Raw genomic sequence first — 20,076 nt, 5'->3', positions numbered from 1 at the left:
ACGTAATACGAGGACGAAGTCGACGGAGGCCTTGTGTTTTTCGATTGTCCGTCCCTCCGTGATAGGTTTTCGTTACCGCCATAACGTGAGAACGGCTAAAGGGATCTTAGTCCAACTTGGTGCAGGTATGTGTAATGAGGTAAAGATGAACTGATTAGATTTTAGGGTCTCGAAGTCAAAGGCTAAAGGTCAGAGGTCATGTAAGGTAAAAATACTGTTACTGCAATAACTTGTGAACCAGTGATGGAATTCGGACCAAATTTGATACAATTATGTAGAATGATGTGAAGATGAACTGATTAGATTTTGGGGTCAAGAGGTCAAAGGTCAAAGTCTGTAATATGTTTATAACTCGATAACGGCTTAAATTATCTAATTCAAACTTTGTACAGATATGTACAATGATGTAAAGATTAACTGATTCGATTTTTGGGGTAAAGGTCAAAGGTCAAAGTCTGTAATAGGTCTATAACTTGAGAACAGCTGAAGTGATCTAATTCAAACGTGGTACAGTTATGTATAATGATGTAAAGCTTAATTGATTAGATTTTGGGAACCCAAGGTCGAAGGTCAGAGGTCATGTCAGGTAAAAATGTGAGAACTTGTGAACAGCTGAAGTTGATTTAAATTCAAACTTTGTACAGGCATGTATAATGATGTAAACATGAACTGATGAAATTTTGGGGTCAAGAGGTCAAAGGTCAGAGGTCATGTCAGGTAAAAATGTGATAACTTGAGAACAGCTAAATGGATTAAATAAAACTTGGTACAACAATTATAATGATGTAATAATTTGGGTAGAGGCATATCGGTCGACGTGGTGACGTCGAAGAGTGTTGCCCTAATTCTGTCATCAACTGCAGTTGTTTTCCTTGGCCAACCTGGCAGTTGTCTGTTGATAAGTACACTAGCGGTTTCTTTATTTTTCTAGATATTCCAAATTGTTGTATTTGCCATGCCCAGTTTTTTGTGCTATGGTTCTAATTGAATTATTTTGTTCTTTCAGCTTCCAAATTGCTTGTTTTTCTTTCATAGACAGTTCTCTAGTCTTCATGTTGGTTTATGCCTACCGACTCTAAAGGCAGACTCCCAAGCCAGGGGCTAAAACCAAGACAAGACATTCACAGCTCTTTTATTTGTGAACAATCAATGCAACAAGAAACACCTGAGCTACAAGAAACACCTGTCAGTCATGTGCTTCAATGCGTATGCTTACCTAAAATGGGGTCAGTGAACATAAAAAGTGCTATTTGTTCTACAATGGTAAAACATGTATCCATAGAAATACCAAGAAATAAAAGCTGACCTTCTGTATTCATCTTTTAATCTCAAATCCAAATTTCTTGAGTATGTACTGATAATTACAGATATGACTTCACTGTTCCAATACTTATGGAAGGCACTGTATATGTGCTTTGCTGAGACAGAGCACATCCCATGTGGACCATCTGGATGGAAGTCATAGTTGTTAGGATTAGATATGAGGATAATTATTGAAATATTGTTCCTCTTACTTCCATGATGAAATCAAAGCGCATAGCCTTGTAGTTTAATTGTCAGTTTGAAATACTTTTTTCTGGATTAGGGTAATGTGAGCAGTCTTCCATGAAGATTCATCATCTAGTCTTTGAAGAATATGAAAGTGCTTGCTCAGCAGCACACCATTAGAAAAGTTTTGTTCCAATGTTAATGGCATTTTTTTTTTTTTTTTTTTTTTTTTTTTTTTTGTATACTGAATCGAGGCTCGTGAAAGAGCTAACATTTACTTCACAAACAAATCAACCAGACAAACAAAATATATAAAAAGCGGGAGCGGAAAACAAGATGGGGAGAGAAGGTGAAGCACACAAACACAACATTTGAGAGCAGGGAGATGTGTGGAAGGGAGAGGGCTTGGGGGGAGGAGGCATGGGAAGGGGGGGGGGGGGGGTGGAGGGAGAAGTATAAAACACAAGGACACCAATGACTTCCAGGACAGAAGTTGGTATTTCAAAAACTCGACGTGTATAGAGTTGTGGAAGACAGACTTCAACCAGAGCAAGGCTTTCTCCTTGAATGAGTCAATGATTGACTTAACCCTTTCAAGCTGACTTGGTGAAAGAGACCTCATCCAGGGATCTTCTTGCACATGGTTTATTTAACAGCATGCAGTGTGGTTGTTACATCTTGTGTCACTACTTGTAAGCTTGCACTGTGCACTACACAATGCGAGTTAGCCAGAGTCCATCTTTGATATAGACCATGGGATGACCACTAAAATTATTCATTGTTGTAGGGCCTCAAACCAAACCACCATTTTTTCACATGAAAACATTTTAAGCAATATTGTAAAACTGATCTGATATGTTGCCACTCCCTTTTTCTGCTCCTGATTTCAGAATATTTAAAAATATGTCCGAAATTACTACTACTAGGAATAACACTGGAAAGACTGCCATTCGCCGTAATCCGCCACTGGAAAACGAGCACCGACCGCCAGCAATAGTGGTGACCCGTAATCACGCTGGTTTCTGTGTCTCTTGGTGTTGACGACGTGACAGCCTACACTATCAGACTCATTCGATGTTATTCGCGCTACATTCGTATGCACATACATGTGTGTATGTCAACATTGCATCCATATTGGCGATGAGCTCAACATCCATATTGGCGATGAGCTCAACATCGTCGAGTTCAGATGACTTGCAATCAAATAAGCAACCCTTGTGTTGTATGCATGTTTTGCCAGAAGAGACAGGAAAACTAACACATTTCCAAGAGAAAAGGAGGATAAAATTCATGGAGTTTTGTGTTCGGTGGAGCAAGCTGAAGGGGACTGCTGAAACTGTTATTGCAATCGAGGCCACGGAGAAGCTTGGTGTTGACATGAGACATTTAAGGTCAATACCAAACTTGGTATTGACCTGGGATGCGAAGTGTCAGAACATATTAAAGAATTTAAGCCAGTCATTTGATGTGTCCCCTATAATTTGCCATAGGGAGTATAGAAGAGTCTTGACTCAATTGAAATCATTCAAGTAGGCTTTACTCAGCAAGAACTGAACAACCTGAAACAACAGATGTAAAGATTGGCCCGTCGCATTTAACAAGCATAATAATGCAACAAGCATAACAATACAACACGCATAATAATTAATAGGCCTACAATAATTATCACACACGTCTCCAGTAGCCATCTTGAAAATCGTAATGGTTATGGGTAATGGGGGACCCGGAAATATATATAGCTCATGACGCTGTTGTTGTTAAAAGGGGAAGGTCGAGGGCTTGCAGTACACGGGATTTGAACGACTATGACATTCTCCCCCACTTAAAAGAACAAACCAGTAAGTCCTACAAATCCAGGCGATCGGGTGGTTTTCTATCACCCCCCGATCTGCACAGTACAGGTGCATGAGGGACATTCTTTTGAGTGCTTTCAACCTCTGAGAAACCGGCTGCATCTTCATTTGACTTCAGATTGATGACTTCAGACGCTTCAGATTGCATCCGTGACTAGTTCAGGTGGTTTATGTACAGGAGGATCTATATGCCACCAGAGTTTTGGACCTCAGAACATGGTGCCAGGTCACACCGAGCCACAGTTGTCTCTTTACCACCAGAGTAACACACATGAGCGCACTGAGGGTTTGCCTCAAGCAGTTCCACCTCCTCAATGAGTGGGTCATACTTTGATTGTCGCACATAACGTTTCAAGAGAACAGGTCCAGGTGAGGAAAGCCATGTCGGATTTGAACAGCCACTTGAAGACCAATGTTGATAATTGAACAAAAGCTCGTGTGGAGTAACATTGGTAGCAGTCTAGAGTAGTGAACGTATAGAATGTAACGCGTCTAACAGACGTCCTCCCGCTTAGGGCTTGATAGGCCTTGTGATTTTATAGCTGGAGTAATATTCTTCCAAATCACACCATTGTAACATTCACACTGGCCGTTCCCTTTGCGATTGTATGGCATAGTATGACTGGTCGAGACACCACGAAAGTGTAGGAAAGTGCTTCATTTCTGTTGACATAAAGGAACTCCCCCTGTCAGAATGTATGTAAGCTGGCATACCAATTATAGCAAAGAGGTGACTAAGATATCTGATCACGGTGCAAGTTGTCATGTCAGGACAAGGAAAGGCGCATGGGCAACGAGAGAACTAATTATCACAGTAAGCAAGTAGTGGTTAGCCGTAGGTGATGGTAAGGGCCCCTTGAAATCTATAATGAGTCTTTCAAAGGGCCGTGTAGCTTTTATCAAATGTGACTATGGCGGTCGGTGGAATCATGGTTTGTATTCGGCACACACTGGACAGAAGGCCATTAACTTCTTCACATCCTCAACACAGAAGGGAAGATTCTGAGTTCTTACGAAATGTACCATCCTTGTGACACCCGGGTGACAGAGAGAATTGTGTAATTTGATCAATGTGTCCAAGCTGATTGCCGAGCAGTATGCTCTGGATAATGTGTCTGCCATTATGTTCTCACTCCCGGGTCGGAACTGTATGTCAAAGTTGTAACAGGCAAGCTCGATCCTCCATCTTTGTATTTTATCATTCTTGATCTTGCCCGATTGTTTGGGGTCGAAGATAAAGGCCACGAACTTCTGATCGGTGAGCAGGGTGAAGTGGCACCCAGTCAGATAGTGTCGGCACTTGTGCAATGATTCAACAACAGCATAGGCCTCTTTCTTCACTGAATAATGTTTGCGCTCACTCACATTCAGTGTCTTAAAGAAAAATGCCATGGGTCTTCTGGCTTGATTAAGAGTAGCGGCAATCGCATTGTCTGAAGTAGGTAGCCATCTCGACAACAAATGGGACAGATTCATCGATAGAATGAACCACTGATTTGAGGCTTGACTCGATTGAAACCATTCAAGTAGGCTTTACTCAGCAAGAACTTAACAATCTGTTACAACAGATGTAAATATTGGCCCGTCGCATTGGACAAGCATAATAATGCAACAAGCATAACAATACAACACACAAAATAATACAACATGCATAATAATTAATAGGCCTTGTAATGAAATAAAGGTTAAGATCCGTTGCACTTCCCTCTCAGGTGGTGAGATCAGCAATGTGCCTATAAGAGGGTTGGCCTGAGTGCAATGGAGCTCTGTCTTTCGTGACGAATTCTAGCTGGTAGGTTGAAATGACGCATCTTTATTTGGCTTGCTTTACATAGGGACTTTTATATGATTGTCTGCTAACATGTGATTATGTTTTGTAGATGACATGGAAGATTGATTTCAATAAAACTCATTATCTTAAAGGAGTTTTGTAATTGAAATAATTACATTTTTTATTGAAATCATCTCCTTCGCTCGGATTTCATGGAAAAGCTACTGAGACTAGAGAAGTTCTACGGGGTCCCTCAGGCAACGGATGCTGCGAGCCAATGGGAACACTGGCTTCCCACCCCGACTAATTATATTGCTACGGTGCCGGAGATGACCGGCGCGCAAAAACTTTCTGTGCTCACCTGTCACGTTTCCAACACAGTGTTCAACTACATTTCACATGTGAGACTTATGAGCTCACATCTACATTGCCCATTCCGCTGTGGAAGCTTTGAGGAAAATCTACGTAAAACCTCGTAGTGCTTTGTACACGAGACACATGCTCGCTACTCGGCGACAGGATCCTTTGGATCCTTTCGAACGTTATCTTCAGGAATTGAGAAGACTCGGGAAAGACTGCATGACTGAGGCTCGAATGGTCGCTGAGATACCTGATGATTTGATGTGAGACGCCTTTGTAACTGGCCTCTCGTCACCCGCGATATGGCTAAGATTACTTGAGAAAACAGCTATGATGCTCCAAGATGCTTACGATCAAGCTCCTGTCCTGCAGCTCACTCAGACTCACTCAGAGGCATACGGAAGGCCTTACATAACAGCAGGAGCAACCACTGAGGCTGACACGGAGATGGCTCCTAATGCCGAGCGACCCCTTGCGGGCGCCGGGAATACTCCGGGAGCAATTGCCGCTTCGACGGCACCCGAAGAGGAAGGCCTGAGTACGACTGCTGCTGTCTCCCCTGCTGAGAATGCAAAGTGTTACTTCTGCAGAAATCGTCGGCACGCACGGGCTCTTTGTCCCACCAAGGAAGCACTGTGTCATACTTGCGGTAAAAAGGACACTTTGCGTAAGGTTTGTGCTCGATGAAGACGCGACGTACTACCCTCGCGGAACTAACACTTCACCTCTCTGCACAGTACATGTCTGCTCCGTGGACCCGGGCCTGTCTAGTAGCATCTCCAGCACGGTGCTTCCGGTGCTCGTCGAGGGGAAAGCTGCTGATGCACTCACTAATAGACACAGGCAGCAGCGCGAGCTATGTCTGTCAAGTGCTGGTTCGGGGCCATGGATGGACAGTCGGCCCGGCTAAGCGGCGAATCTACATGGCGTCTGCAGTCTTGTGGATTCACACTAAGGGAATGTGCATTGTTAACTTGGTGGTTAATGATGTTGTGTATCCCAATGGAAAACTCATGATAATGCCGAATTTATGCGCCGATGTGCTGTTGGGACATGCTTTTTTGCATAGACATGGGCGGTTGGAAATGCAATTCGGAGTCGGGGAGAACACTCTTTCTGTTTGCGGTCTGGCCGAGATGGCTATTGAGCCACCTGCTCTATTTCCTAGCTTAACTACCGACTGTAAGCCGCAAACCATAAAGTCTAGACGGTACACTCGTGCTGACATGCAGTTCATTGTTTATGAGACTAAACGATTGCTGCGGGAGCGCATTATAGAACCTAGTAGTTCTCCGTGGAGGGCCCAGGTGCTTGTGGTGCACACGGCTAATCATCGGAAGCGCATTTTCGTGGATTATTCGCAGACTATTAATAGATTCATACAGCTTGACACATATCCATTGCCCAAAATGGATGATATGGTATGGGACGTGGCTAAGTACCGCGTATTCAGCACCTTGGATTTAAGAAGTGTGTACCATCAGATACCGATACGTGAATCTGACAGGCAGCAGCGACGATACCGATACGTGAATCAGATACCGATACGTGAATCTGACAGGTCCTACACTGGGTTTGAATCTGGCCAAAGGCTCTATCAATTTCCGCATCCCTTTCGGCGTAACAATGGTGTAACTTGTTGTCAGTGCGCCATCGATGACATTATTGCTAAAGAGCAATTGAAAGACATTTTTTGTGTACGTTGACAATGTGACAGTTTGCGGCCACAATCAAGAAGACCATGATGCAAACTTGCCCAGATTCCTGTGGGTAGCACAACAGTACCATTAGACTTTCAACGAGGAAAAATGTAAATATTTGGCCAAGGCGATAGATCTTCTCGGATACACAGTGACCAGAGGCGAGATGAAAACGGATGCCATGAGACTGCGCCCTTTGCTTGACATGGCGCGTCTCCGTGTGGTCGTGCATCTCTGCGTCGTGCCTTAGGGCTATTTGCCCATTATTCTCGGTGGGACCAAGGCTACTCGGAAAAGATTCATCCTCTTGTAGATCGCAAGGCATTCCCTCTAATGATGAGTGCCAAGCCAAATTCCAGCAGCTGAAGGAAAATATAGCAGGTGCCTGTGTGACCTCCATTGACGAGACAATACCCTTCCTAGTCGAAACAGATGCCTCCGATTGTGCCATCGCTGCGACACTCACCCGGAGGGGGGGTCAGAGGGGAGGGGGAAGCAGGTGGCATTCTTCTTGCGCACCTTGAGCAACAGTGAACGTAAACACTCTGCTATCAAAAAGGAGGCGTACGCCATAGTGAGTCGATCAGGCGATGGCGTCACTTTCTTTTTGGCAAAAAGTTTCAAATCATGATCGATCAGCAGTCTGAGGCATTTATGTATGACCATCGGCATGCACAACGCATTAAGAATGAAAAGATATCGAGATGGTAGATAGAATTGGCAGAGTATTGCTTTGACATAACCTATCACCCAGGACGTGATAATCTGGTAGCCGATGCCCTGTCTAGACATGTCTGTGTGGGCATGACGTCTGACGATCTGCGGGCTATCTACTAATCTCTATGTCATCTGGGGGTGACCCGTCTCGCACATTTTGTTCGTTGCCGTAACCTGCCTTTCTCAGTCGGTGACATCAGACGCCTGTACCGTTCATGTTTGGTTTGCGCTGAAGTGAAGCCTCGTTTCTATAAGCCGCCGATGGGGACTTTGATTCAAGCCGGCCGTCCTTGGGAGAGACTGGGTATCGATTTTAAGGGACCTCTACTTTCGTCGGGCGCGCATCACTATATGCTCACGGTTGTATACGAGTAATCGCGATTTCCATTTGCGTTTCCATGCCCTGACATGTCAGCCGCTACTGTCATCCGCTACTGTCATCCGCTGCTTGCATCAGTTGTTTCTACTGTTCGGATATCCGGCTTTCATGAATTCTGACAAGGGGGCTGCATTCATGTATCAGGAGGTGAAGACCTTCCTTCTAGAGTGAGGCAATGCCGCCAGCCGGACCACTCCGTATCATCCGCAAGGGAACGGGAAAGTCGAACGATTTAATGGTATTGTCTGGAAGGCCGTGGAAATGGCTTTGAGAACACGGGGCTTGAGCTCTCATCAATGGGGTTTAGTGTTTTCTGAAGCCTTACATGCTCTGCGTACTCTCCTATGTACTGCTACAAATGAAACTACCCACGATCGAATGTTTCATTATCAAAGGCGTAGTGCGAGTAGACAATCCTTGCCAGGTTGGCTATCTGACCGCGGACCCGCTTTTTTGAGACGGATGGTCCGCAATAGTAAATATGAACTGCTAATGGATTGGGTACATGTGCTGGAGGCGAATCTGGAATATGCCCATATTCGGATGGCGGATGGAAGCACGGCCACCGTATCGGTTTGGCATATAGCTCCTTGTTGTGAGGATCCATGTCCTGGTATGAGTGAGGGGCATGTGGCCGGACAGGAACCGCTTAACACACCTGCGCTGTCTCCTCTTGGGCCAGCAGCGGATTCTTCTTCTTCTAGGGCCCAGTTGCCCGATGGCGTCCCGATTTGTGCGGAGCCGCTGGGGCCAGTGCCTGAAGTAGATTCCCCTAGTCCGGCAGTGCCAAATGTGGTCGATTCTGAGATCAGTTCTGTTGGCTATCGTACCCAAGCCGGATGAGAGAGTCAGAAGCCGGTTCGTTTTGGGTGGTAGATTGTTTTTGTTTTTTGCTGATGAACGATGTTTATCTGTGGGTTTTATATGCCGTAGTATGGATTATGTTCATGCTTGCTTTGCTGGAATTTCAATTGGTGGGAGAATGTAATGAAATAAAGGTTAAGATCTGTTGCAGTTCCCTCTCTGGTGGTGAGATAAGCAATGTGCCTATAAGAGGGTTGGCCTGAGTGTGAGGGAGCTGTCTGTCTTTCGTGACGAATTCGAGCTGGTAGGATTAAATGACGCATCTTTATATTTAAACTTTGACAGAGTTTGCCACTCTGTCAAAGCGCCTTTGGGCTTCTGGAAAAGCGCTATACAAAATAAATGAATTATTATTATTATTATTATTATATGGCTTGCTTTACATAGGGACTTTTATATGATTGCCTGCTAATATGTGATTATGCTTTGTAGATGACGTGGAGGATTGATTTCAATAAAACTCATTATCTTAAAGCAGTTTTGTAATTGAAATCATTACAGGCCTACCGTAATTATCTCACACGTCTCCAGTAGCCATCTTGAAAATCGTAATGATTATGGGTAATGGGAGGATCCGGAAATATATAGCACGTGACGTTGTTGTTGTTGTTGTTGTTAAAAGGTGAAGGTCGAGGGCTTACAGTATACGGGATTTGAACGACAATCTTTGACATCCCCACAGTTGAATAAAGAACTTGAACAATTTGTTTGCACTCTGTACATGGGAAAGAAAGGAGTGGATGATGTCAATGTAGAAAGTAACAACATGTCAGATGGAGTGTAGGTTTGAGAGCTCACTTCCACCAAATCAAGACTCACTTGATCAGCACATCAACAGAGCAAACTATCAAGCACTTCACAGGAGAGCACTCCAGCAGTTTATGAATGTACCAAACCCAACCCAGCATGGTTGGGACATGGACAAGGGAAAGCTGGTTATCACCTGGGGCACTTTGTCACCAGCTCCAGACAATCTGATTGCAGCAACAAATTGTAAATGCAGAAAGGGTAAATGTCATACAAGACAGTGTGAGTGTGTCAAAAATAAAATGACCTGCACAGTTCTGTGCAAATGTCTAGAATGTAGCAACCAACAAGTGCCTGAAGAAGAACATGAAGTTGTAGATGAAGATCTGCTTGACTGATTTGGAGTAGGCATTCTTAATGACATGTATGATGACCATGAGTCCAATATTCATGTGAGTAAAGTTGAGCAACGAGTAATGTATTCCAACACATTTACATGCAGTCATGTACATGTACATTATAGACATATATGTATCTGAGATTATTTTTTTTGGGGGGAAATCAGGTTGCACTAACTTTCTTTGTACGTATTTATCGCAAATCAGAAATTACATTTGGGCCTTGGCCTCTGAGCAGATGTTTAATGATATGAAGTATATATTAGTGAAATCATGAAGTCCCTTTTGTTGTCAATGAACAGTGATGTTACTATGACTATTTGCCTTTGCAACGCACAAGAGTATGCACTTCAGTGAACCCTTGTTTTGATGAAGTTAATAACACAGCCAAAGGTGCCAAAAGTTCTCTGTCATTGCAGAAATTTGTTATTCGCCAACATTGTAGTTTTTTTGCAGGGACAGGGAAACATGTTTAGAAGCGGTATTGTTGTCTTAAAGTTGATGAATATATGGCCAAGCCTATTGTAGGGAGTGGCAGCATTCATTTTTTGATTTATCTCCTTTTAATCCCCAAATAACCGCATTTTTATATGGTTTGATAAACGCAATAAAGAAATTAAGCTGAAAAAACAATATAATACATTATAAATGCTTATCTCATAAAAACGTGAAATTGTCAGGATTGGCAACATTCATATTTGGATTCAGCACCCTCAAATACCCTTGGTAACCATCTTTCGTGTGGTTTGAGAGGAGGCCCCACAAAAATGAAAAAATGTGACATATTTTTCAATCCCATCCCATGGTCTAATAGGGCACCTTACAGCTTGCCCAGTGCATGGTTGACAGTTGGTATCTGTGCTTTTTAAATGTGCTTAGAGCAAGCCTGTATGTCAAAGTTTGGATGCAGCATCATGAGCTTTGTACTCAGGAACACGGGCAAACAGGGTGCTCAAGGCCATGGCCATATACTGTGTTGGTTTTAAGTCCATTATTACCCCCGTGCGTGAAGCCAAAAGAGGGGTTAAGCAATTGCTTCACTTTGTCTGTATGGCTGTCTGTCTGTATGTCTATTTTTCTACAGACTTCTGTCTATGATCGAGGAACCACTTGATTTCAATTGAAATAAATATTTTAAACACTGTACAACATGCATCGGAACACGAACCTGCAGTTTAGCAGTGCTTTGGCTCTGAATTTGGCAAAGCCACTTCAATATTTGGTTATGTCTGTCTGTCAAAAAATGAAGAAGAACTTTCTAACCCACCGTGTTTAATTCTTAAGAGTTCTAAAATGCAATTCCAATTGTAATTCTAATGGGTAATTCCAAATCGTAATTCTAAAGGGTTCTAAAAGGTAATTATAAAGAGGAAATATAATGGGTTCTAAAGTGTAATTCCAATGGGTAATTCTAATAGGTTCTAAAGTGTAATTCCAAAGGTTAATTCTAAAGGGTTCTAAAAGGTATTTCCAAGTGTAATTCTAAAGGGTAATTCCAAAGGGTAATTCTAAAGGATTCTAAACGGTAATTATAAAGGGTTCTAAAGTGTAATTCCAAAAGGTAATTCTAATGGGACCTAAAGGGGAAATATATATTACATATACATCTTTTCGGGGTGTCTTTGACAGGCCCCTCTGATTTGGGGGAGGGAGGGAAGGGAAGGAGGACATTTTATCCCGTGCAAAGGGTGCTTTAACCTCAGTGTTGCCCAGGTAAAAAAGGAAATTGTAATACCCTCTGCCACATTCACCAGATGGCGCTACACGTTACACATTTACATAGAGAATTTACGACAATCTCCGGTCCCCCACACCCCCGAATGGGGCTGCAGCTACATAGCCTATGTTACCCCCAGACAAAGTCGTATTTGTATTTTTACACTGAGTAAAGTATATAAGTGTTTATACCTGGAGTACCTGGCATTGCTCAAGCGAAAAAGAAACATTAACATATTTGAAATGAGGGCAAATATAATGGGAAAGCAATTACATCCAAAACAGAATTAATCACAAATGTCAAATCATCGTTTTACCTTTTTGTTGAATATATGCTGGTGAATGTGCCGTAGATCACGTTTCTGAGTTAAGTTACCACAAAGAAGAAGAAGAAGCCTTACCACAAACTTCGACCACTTCTGGAATTGTTATATTATTTGTGTTCAAATGTCTGGTGATTGTTTTGTATTTATTTATGCGAATGTGTACTTTTATATGACTGTCATTCATCAAAAAGGCTGAAGCACCACAGAGCGATTTTTTTAAATCCAAAAAAACGAACTTTAAAAATAATTATTTTTTTTTGGCCTAAAACACTCCCAGGCCCTCACTGATGAAGCTATGAAAGTTTGACGAAGATCCGTTCAGCCATCTCTGAGAAAATGGCGACACAGACACAGACAGACCAACAGCTCTTATTTAGTAGATGCCAAACTGAACCGCTTCCTTCGGACACGGGTGCAATTCTTTTTAGTCTGTCTGCCTGTCTGGCAGTCAAATAAAATTTTAAATCATTCCAAGCAATAAATTTATTGTTTTTTGGGATGTCATAAATAAAGCACACAAACAACAGGCACAAATAACTAATGTAACGTGTTAAATTAGTTGGTGTAAAAGACGCTGCATCAGTGGTGGTAAACCTTGGAAAAAAAAGATTTTTCCTACAGCCTTTAAAATCTTTATTTTATTTAAATTGAATTATATACTTGAACACTGCAGAACACAACTCACCTTTTTGGCAATTTCGAAAACCTTCCATTTAGCAGTATTTGGACAAAATATTATGCCATTTTACATCATCTCAACCAATCAAATTTGCCGCTCGCTCCCTCAGCGTTGGGGAATATCGAGATTCAGACAAAATGGCGGCTCGTAAGAAAAATAGATCGTGCTTGGAAGCGCAATAAGCAAGATTTGAAAAGACTTTTCGCACGTTCTTTTTCCCAAGTCTGCACAGGGTAACATGTTCTAAGAACTCTCTAGTCTTGTAATGTTGTTGTAACCCATATCCAAGTCCACTGTTATCTGCTCATGTCCACGTTATGCATGTAAAAAAAAATGTTGACATACCTCCAGTGATCTGCTGGTTACCAATATGACTTCATCACATGGTGTGAAATGTTCTGACCAACTTGAATATTTTATGGAACACTTGTACAGGTATGTGTCAATTTGTTATGTGAAAAGCAAGGATTGTCTATTTACTGTGCCTATTCAACTCGAAGGTCTCTTCGATAGAATATTTGAGATGATGAAAGTTTTTTTATATACAGTATATATTAGTGTTTTTGTGTAATAATTATCATTATATTTAATAATTGTATAATTTATAATTTTTGTGTAATAATAATATAATGTAAGTATCTGCACGAGCTCAGTCAGGTCCCAGGTATCATAGTGACACCCAACACTTTAATATTATAGTATAGATAGTATGTTAGCACAACATTTTCCAGGACCTTGAGATATATTCATGTTGGCTTTCCATCATGTATTGGCCTCGTTTTCATCTGAGGATTAATAATGTTGGTTTAAAACACCCACCGCTCCTCTTGTTGAAAATGTAATGTTGGAATGGCTGAGAAATGCGATGGCGAAAGGAGGGAAGGGAGAGTTTCGTGCCACGGGTTCATTCTTCTTTGCATGATGAATGCCTTAGGCCTCCCGGGGCCTGGAAAAGCCAGCATTCATTTACCGGCCCAATAACTTTCCAGGTTACGAGCAGTTTTAAGCAAGGGCACCTCAAATTGTACAACTCTGTCGCAGAGACAAAGTGACAATTTCCAAGAATTCTTTGCCGTTTTCACCTTTGCTCGTAATACACCACTAGAGGCAAAGCGCAGTTAACTGTTGCACCTGCAGCATAGGTAGAATAATATGGAGGCAACCTGCTGTGCAATTTATAAAAAAAGAATCAAATTGCTGTCCCTCCTAAAATAATTGCTCTCTCCATAGGTTTGCTTTTGAGTTTTGAGGGTTCAACCTTGTGGGCACAATCCACCCTTTGAAATTAGTTGCAAGAAAGATTTCTGATCTTACCACCCTGTTGCCCTTGCCAGAGGAGAGGATATTGAATTTAAGTCTGTTTGTCTGTCTGTCTGTCTGCCTATCTGTCCGCACTTTCTGTGCGGGCCCAAACGCCACCCAGTGGTAGCCAGCAGTATTACACGTTTCTCTCCAACCAAATACTTTCGACTGTGAATACATCTATAAAGTATTGTTGCGGATTTGAGAATCCTGTGTTTTTTTGTGTAAATATCACCCTCTAAGTAGTGTAATGATTCCTTGTAAATATCTCTGTTTTGTGTGTAAAGGTCAAACGTCGTCCCCCTAGTTAATCCATCACATGCACATAGGCCACCATATACCCTTCTAAATAGTTATTTCCTTATTATGTGTATTAGTTTAAGGCTGTGTCTCCCATTAATTGACTCTGCATTGCACCGAATTGAAATAAGATAGATTCCCTTTCATTGCCAAAAACCTCCATTGCCAACCGCATTACCAAACTGCATTTGCCGCCATTACGCACGTGGCCAGCTCGGAGAAGAAAGGCGTGTCTCCACCTCATCATAGGAAGGAGGAGTGAACCAGCCCCGATCAACCAACCAAGCACGAGGGGTTTGGCTTGAGAGGGCGGAGAGAGAACGATCGGGCAGTTTCGCGAACGTTCCAGGGTGTGGCGCTATAAAACCCGTCATGCGGCGCCCCCCAGTAGTTGGAGTTGAGTTCAGTGGAGGAGGAGCTGTGAGAGAGTTCAGTGGAGGAGGAGCTGTAAGTTGGAGTTGAGTTCAGTGGAGGAGGAGCAGCAGAGTTCAGTTCAGTGGAGGAGTGAGCACTGAGAGAGTTGAGTGAACCAACCGCAGTTTTGACCACCGCAGCTTTGAGCGTCGACAGCGTTGACGGCAGTTGCGGCCACGAAACAACGTCGCCGTGCGGAGACGATTGGGGAGAGTCGGCGGCTGCTCAACTCGAGCCGGGATCACACCAACCACCCGCATCCTTCCCGCCTTGTGATCCCACCTCCTCGTCCGTCCAACCATCCACCTCCAGGTGAACCTTCCTCCCCTTCCAGCCATTCGTTCCTGTCAATCCTATCATCATTCCCCGTGTAAGTCTGACTGTCGTCCGTCTTTTATGTTGTCCTGGGGTTTAAGTAAGACTGCATAGGTAAGTTAGTATTGCACTGTGTCTTCTGATCCTTCCATCCTTCTGTAAATTATTTTCGTATCTTTCCTTCTCCTTGGTTCCTTTGATTGTGTAAATATTAGTAATAAATTATATTTGTTCTTCCTTACCTTCTGGTTTCCTCACATCCGTTCGTCCTTGTCTTTTCCCAATTGAATACCTTTGGCACGATTTGGCCAACGTTCAAGAATCGGGTCTAGTACTTGCTAATGGTTCGTGCCGCGGCTGCTAATCCGCTCGGCAATTAACATCTTGTCCGCGGTCGCGAACGAGGTTGCTCACCTGCCTCTCCGGAGGGAGCTGGGCAACTTCAGGACTCACGTCGGTCAGTCGCACACAAGGGGATTAATCCCCCCTTCTTAAGGGGGAAAAAGGGCCGACGTTGAGATCCGCAACAGTATATACAATTATAATGCGAGTATGTCCATCAAGTACATACTATTACAATGTGAGCACGCCTCTAAAATACGTGCTAGTATTAGAATCTGCATACGTCTACAAAGGAAATACTATTAAGAATGTGAGCACGTCTATAAAGGACATACTATTAAGAATGTGAGCACGTCTATAAGGGACATACTATTAAGAATGTGAGTACGTCTATAAAGTACATACTATTAGAACGTGCATTTGCCGAGAATGTACTGAACAATACGAGTACATACACTACATGACCAAAAGTATGCGGACAATTAGTCTTCTAATTAGTGGATTCAGCTATCGGCAAAAGTATGCGGACAAAGGTATGTGGCAAAAGTATCCGGATTCGGCAAAAGTATGCGGACAAACAGCCACACCCATTGCTGACAGGTATATATAATCATCACAGCCATGCTGCTCGATAGACTATAGAATCATCACAGCTCTATAGACAAACATTGGCAGTAGAATGGGCCGTACTGAAGAGCTCAGTGACTTTCAACGTCATAGGATGCCACCTTTCCAACAAGTCAGTTCATCAAATTTCTGCCCTGCTAGAGCTGCCCCGGTCAATTGCAAATGCTGTTATCGTGAAGTGGAAAGGTCTAGGAGCAACAACAGCTCAGCCGTGAAGTGGTAGCCCACACAAGCTCACAGAACGAGACCGCCGAGTGCTGAAGCGCATAAATATTGTCTGTCCTCAGTTGCAACACTCACTACTGAGTTCCAAACTGCCTCTGGAAGCAAGATCAGCACAACAACTGTTCGGTGGGAGCTTCATGAAATGGGTTTCCATGGCCGAGCAGCTGCACACAACCCTAAGTAAACCATGCACAATTCCAGGAGTTGGCTGGAGTGGTGTTAAGCTCACCGCCATTGAACTCTGGAGCAGTGGAAAGTGGAAGGAAATGCTTCATCTGGCAGTCCAACGGACAAATCTGGGTTTGGCGCATGCCATGAGAACGCTACCTGCCCAAATGCATAGTTCCAACTGTAAATTTTGGTGGAGGAGGAATAATGGTCTGGGGCTGTTTTGTCATGTTTCGGGCTAGGCCCCTTACTTCCAAGGAAAATCTTAACGCCACAGCATACAATGACATTCTAGACGATTGTGTATTTCCAACTTTGTGGCATCAGTTTTTGGAAGGCCCTTTCCTGTTTCAGCATGACAATGCCCCTGTGCACAAAGTGAGGTCCATACAGAAATGGTTTGTCGAGATCGGTGTGGAAGAACTTGACTGGCCTGCATAAAGACCTGACCTCAACCCCATCGAACACCTTTGGGATGAATTGGAACGCCGACTGCGAGCCAGGCCTAATCGCCCAACATCAATGTCCGACCTCACTAATGCTCTTGTGGCTGAATGAAAGCAAATCCCCACAGCAATGTTCCAACATCTAGTGGAAAGCCTTCCCAGAAGAGTTGAGGCTGTTATAGCAGCAAGGGGGAGGGGGGGGGGTGGGGGTGGGGCGGACCCAACTCAATATTAATGCCCATGATTTTTGAATGAGATGTTCGATGTTCGGGTGTCCACATACCCTTGGTCATGTAGTGTATATGGGAGCGTACGCTGGATTAGCACGTCACTCCGTCCTTGGACGACTCCTCAGCACCATCCCGACACACACCATTGTGTGTGCTACGGAATGAGATGTTGTTACAGCGGCCAGAGTGCAAATCCTGCCACCAACCTCCTTGAGAGAGCACTCAGTGCCCTGGTACTAATTTCGCTGACCTCGGAAGGATGACAGGCTGAGTCAACCCCACCTGGTATTAATTCAATAGTAGAACGGGATTCGAACTCAGGACCTTAGCATCCCAAGCCCACAACCCTAACCATGAAGCCTGCAATCTGCAATCTGCAATCTCTGAATGTATTCTGCAAATTAAATATGATATTAACCTGTAAACATTCACCTTATACTGTATTAACAAATACTATATGCTGGGGGGAATTGTAACACACCAATTTTAGGATGATCCAACATTTTGTTGGCAATTCTTGGCACATCAAATGGAGATTTCCTTTGATGACAATCCTTGCTGAGACACGACGTGGCAAACTTATCTGGCCCCTGATGAAAGCCATCGACCTCTTTTTAGGCAACGCTCAAATGCTCCTACACTCTGCCCGGTGCTTTTGTTTCACTCCTTTCTGTTTGATCTATGAGGAACTTACCTTTAATATCGTGATTATCATTGTGCCATTTTTGTTTTGTCATCGCCACATGCGTATGTGATTTCCTTGTTCATGTTTTATTCATTGGCAGAGTTAACAACGAACTGGCTGGATGCTTCGGTTACTTGCTTGATTCCTTTCACCGGCGAAGGCAATTTAGATCCAGGGTGCTGGCAAGATTCCAAACTCCTCTGCATTATGCTTTCCTCGGCCATCCCGTGCAAGCCATCCTGATCCACAACCACTTTGGGTCATTTTCTCAATCTGGCCTTAGCATTCCCTACAAATTGGCATCGATCATGGAAACTCATGCCAAATTGTTTGATACCTCGCTGGACTCGAATTTGTCCATTTCCAAGGTGCTTTGCTTTACATTTTGATGGTAGCTATGGCATACGGTGCTTTAAAATGTGTCCAGCATTCAATAGCTTCAACATCACAACACTTGCTCCTCTAAAAACTGCCTGATCTCTCCATCCAATCCAGAAAGTATAGCTCTTAGCTTTTTTACTGATCTGGAATATCTTCTACTTGGCCTCTGTGCCTTGTAACCTTTGATGAGGCAGAATGGGATCTGCAAGGACAACTACTGTCGTTTGGGATTCTGTTTGGCATGTTCAATAAAAGGAATGTTCGGCTTTGCCCAATGATGCCTTCACTCAGAACTATTTTGAAACGAGCTGCTCCAATGCTTTATGGCTTTTCTTCTTTTGGGGAGCCAGCCATGGAAAATCCATAGCCAATGATATAATGTCGGAAATATACAGGAATGATACATAAAAGGAACACACACACACTAAATTGAGACAATCGGTTTTTTTAAGGGAAAAAATAAGGGAATATAGTGTTGAGGCTCGAAGACGAGCAACAACAAATAATGTGTCAGGACGTAACAAAGCTAAAAGAAAAGCAGAAAAAGAGGGAAGAAGGACACACATCAACAGTAGGTTTGAGGGACAAAATAGAGGGAGGTTTGTATAAATAATGACGTGGGGAGGAATGAGGTCAAGTGAAGGACACAGGGGGTGAAGAAGATAGATACAACCACAAACTCTCAATCACAGAAGTGGAAATAAAAATTGGAAACAAGGAAAGGGTTGGACTTTTGGAAGGGTTCATGGGTGGTATAAAATGATGGTTGTGGAAGGGGGATGACCTGATATGGTGCTGACCAGCTGTTTTGAAGCCCTGGAGGGAAAAATGAGATTGACAAATCAAATCCAGGATGATGTACCCCACCTTTACGAAGTCAGAGAGAGAGATAGAGAGAGAAAGAGAGAGAGAGAAAAAAGAAACAAGAGGGAAAGGCCAAGTCCATGGGGACTCTGACCAAGACCGCACTGCCCTGACACATCCGGCCAGCAGGGAAGAACAGGGAAGATTTGGACCCCAACATGCATTGGGAGATATAACCATCATGAAGAGGCATACCTGATAGTTGTAGACTGAGGAAGTTGGTTCCACAGGTGGGGAAAAAGAGAAAATAATGAGCGGAGATGAGCAGTGAGCCCGGAACTTGGGAATTACATCAGAAGAGGGTTACTCGCAAGCCACGTGTACCCTGCAAACACCCTAGGGGGGAGGGGGGAGAGTGGGACAGACTACAGAAAGGGAAGAAGATACAAGACCAGAAAGGAGGTGGTGGAACACAAATTGACTATAGCGACCTCTCTGTGATGTGAAATTGATAGGCCCAGAGAAACCGCTTCATCGCAAGAGATTCCAATAATTTTAAAGGCATCAAGCTCAGTACAGCACGGAGCAAGGGCGCTAGACCAGAAGGGTGAGAAGTACTCTAACAAGCTGTTATTTAAGGCCTTGTAGGTAGATGCAAGTTCAGATGCGCCATGGCAAGACTTCACCAATAAAGGATGATTAGTCTATGACTGATTTTGGAAACCAAATTAGATATGTGTTGGTTAATGCAGTAAATAACACATGAAACATGCATGTACAAGTCGGTTTTACTATAAGCAAGAAATAAGTAAAACTGATAAAGATGTCGGAAAGAGTCC

The 20,076-nt window shown here is 43.3% G+C and overlaps 1 long non-coding RNA gene across 1 annotated transcript; it reads left to right on the top strand.

The window, feature by feature from the left end:
• The first annotated feature begins 1,206 nt into the window (after positions 1–1,206).
• Positions 1,207–18,330, top strand: LOC137436242 (uncharacterized). Its single transcript, XR_010986214.2, has 3 exons — positions 1,207–1,226; positions 5,054–5,133; positions 18,153–18,330. It is a non-coding gene; the product is annotated as an uncharacterized LOC137436242 (long non-coding RNA).
• Positions 18,331–20,076: the final 1,746 nt, after the last annotated feature.

This window comes from Myxine glutinosa, chromosome 11 (assembly GCF_964187855.1).
Source record: "Myxine glutinosa chromosome 11, kmMyxGlut1.1, whole genome shotgun sequence".
Classification (NCBI taxonomy): domain Eukaryota; kingdom Metazoa; phylum Chordata; class Myxini; order Myxiniformes; family Myxinidae; genus Myxine; species Myxine glutinosa.
The sequence above is the reverse complement of the archived record's forward strand: the minus strand, read 5'-3'. Positions and strand labels throughout refer to the sequence as shown.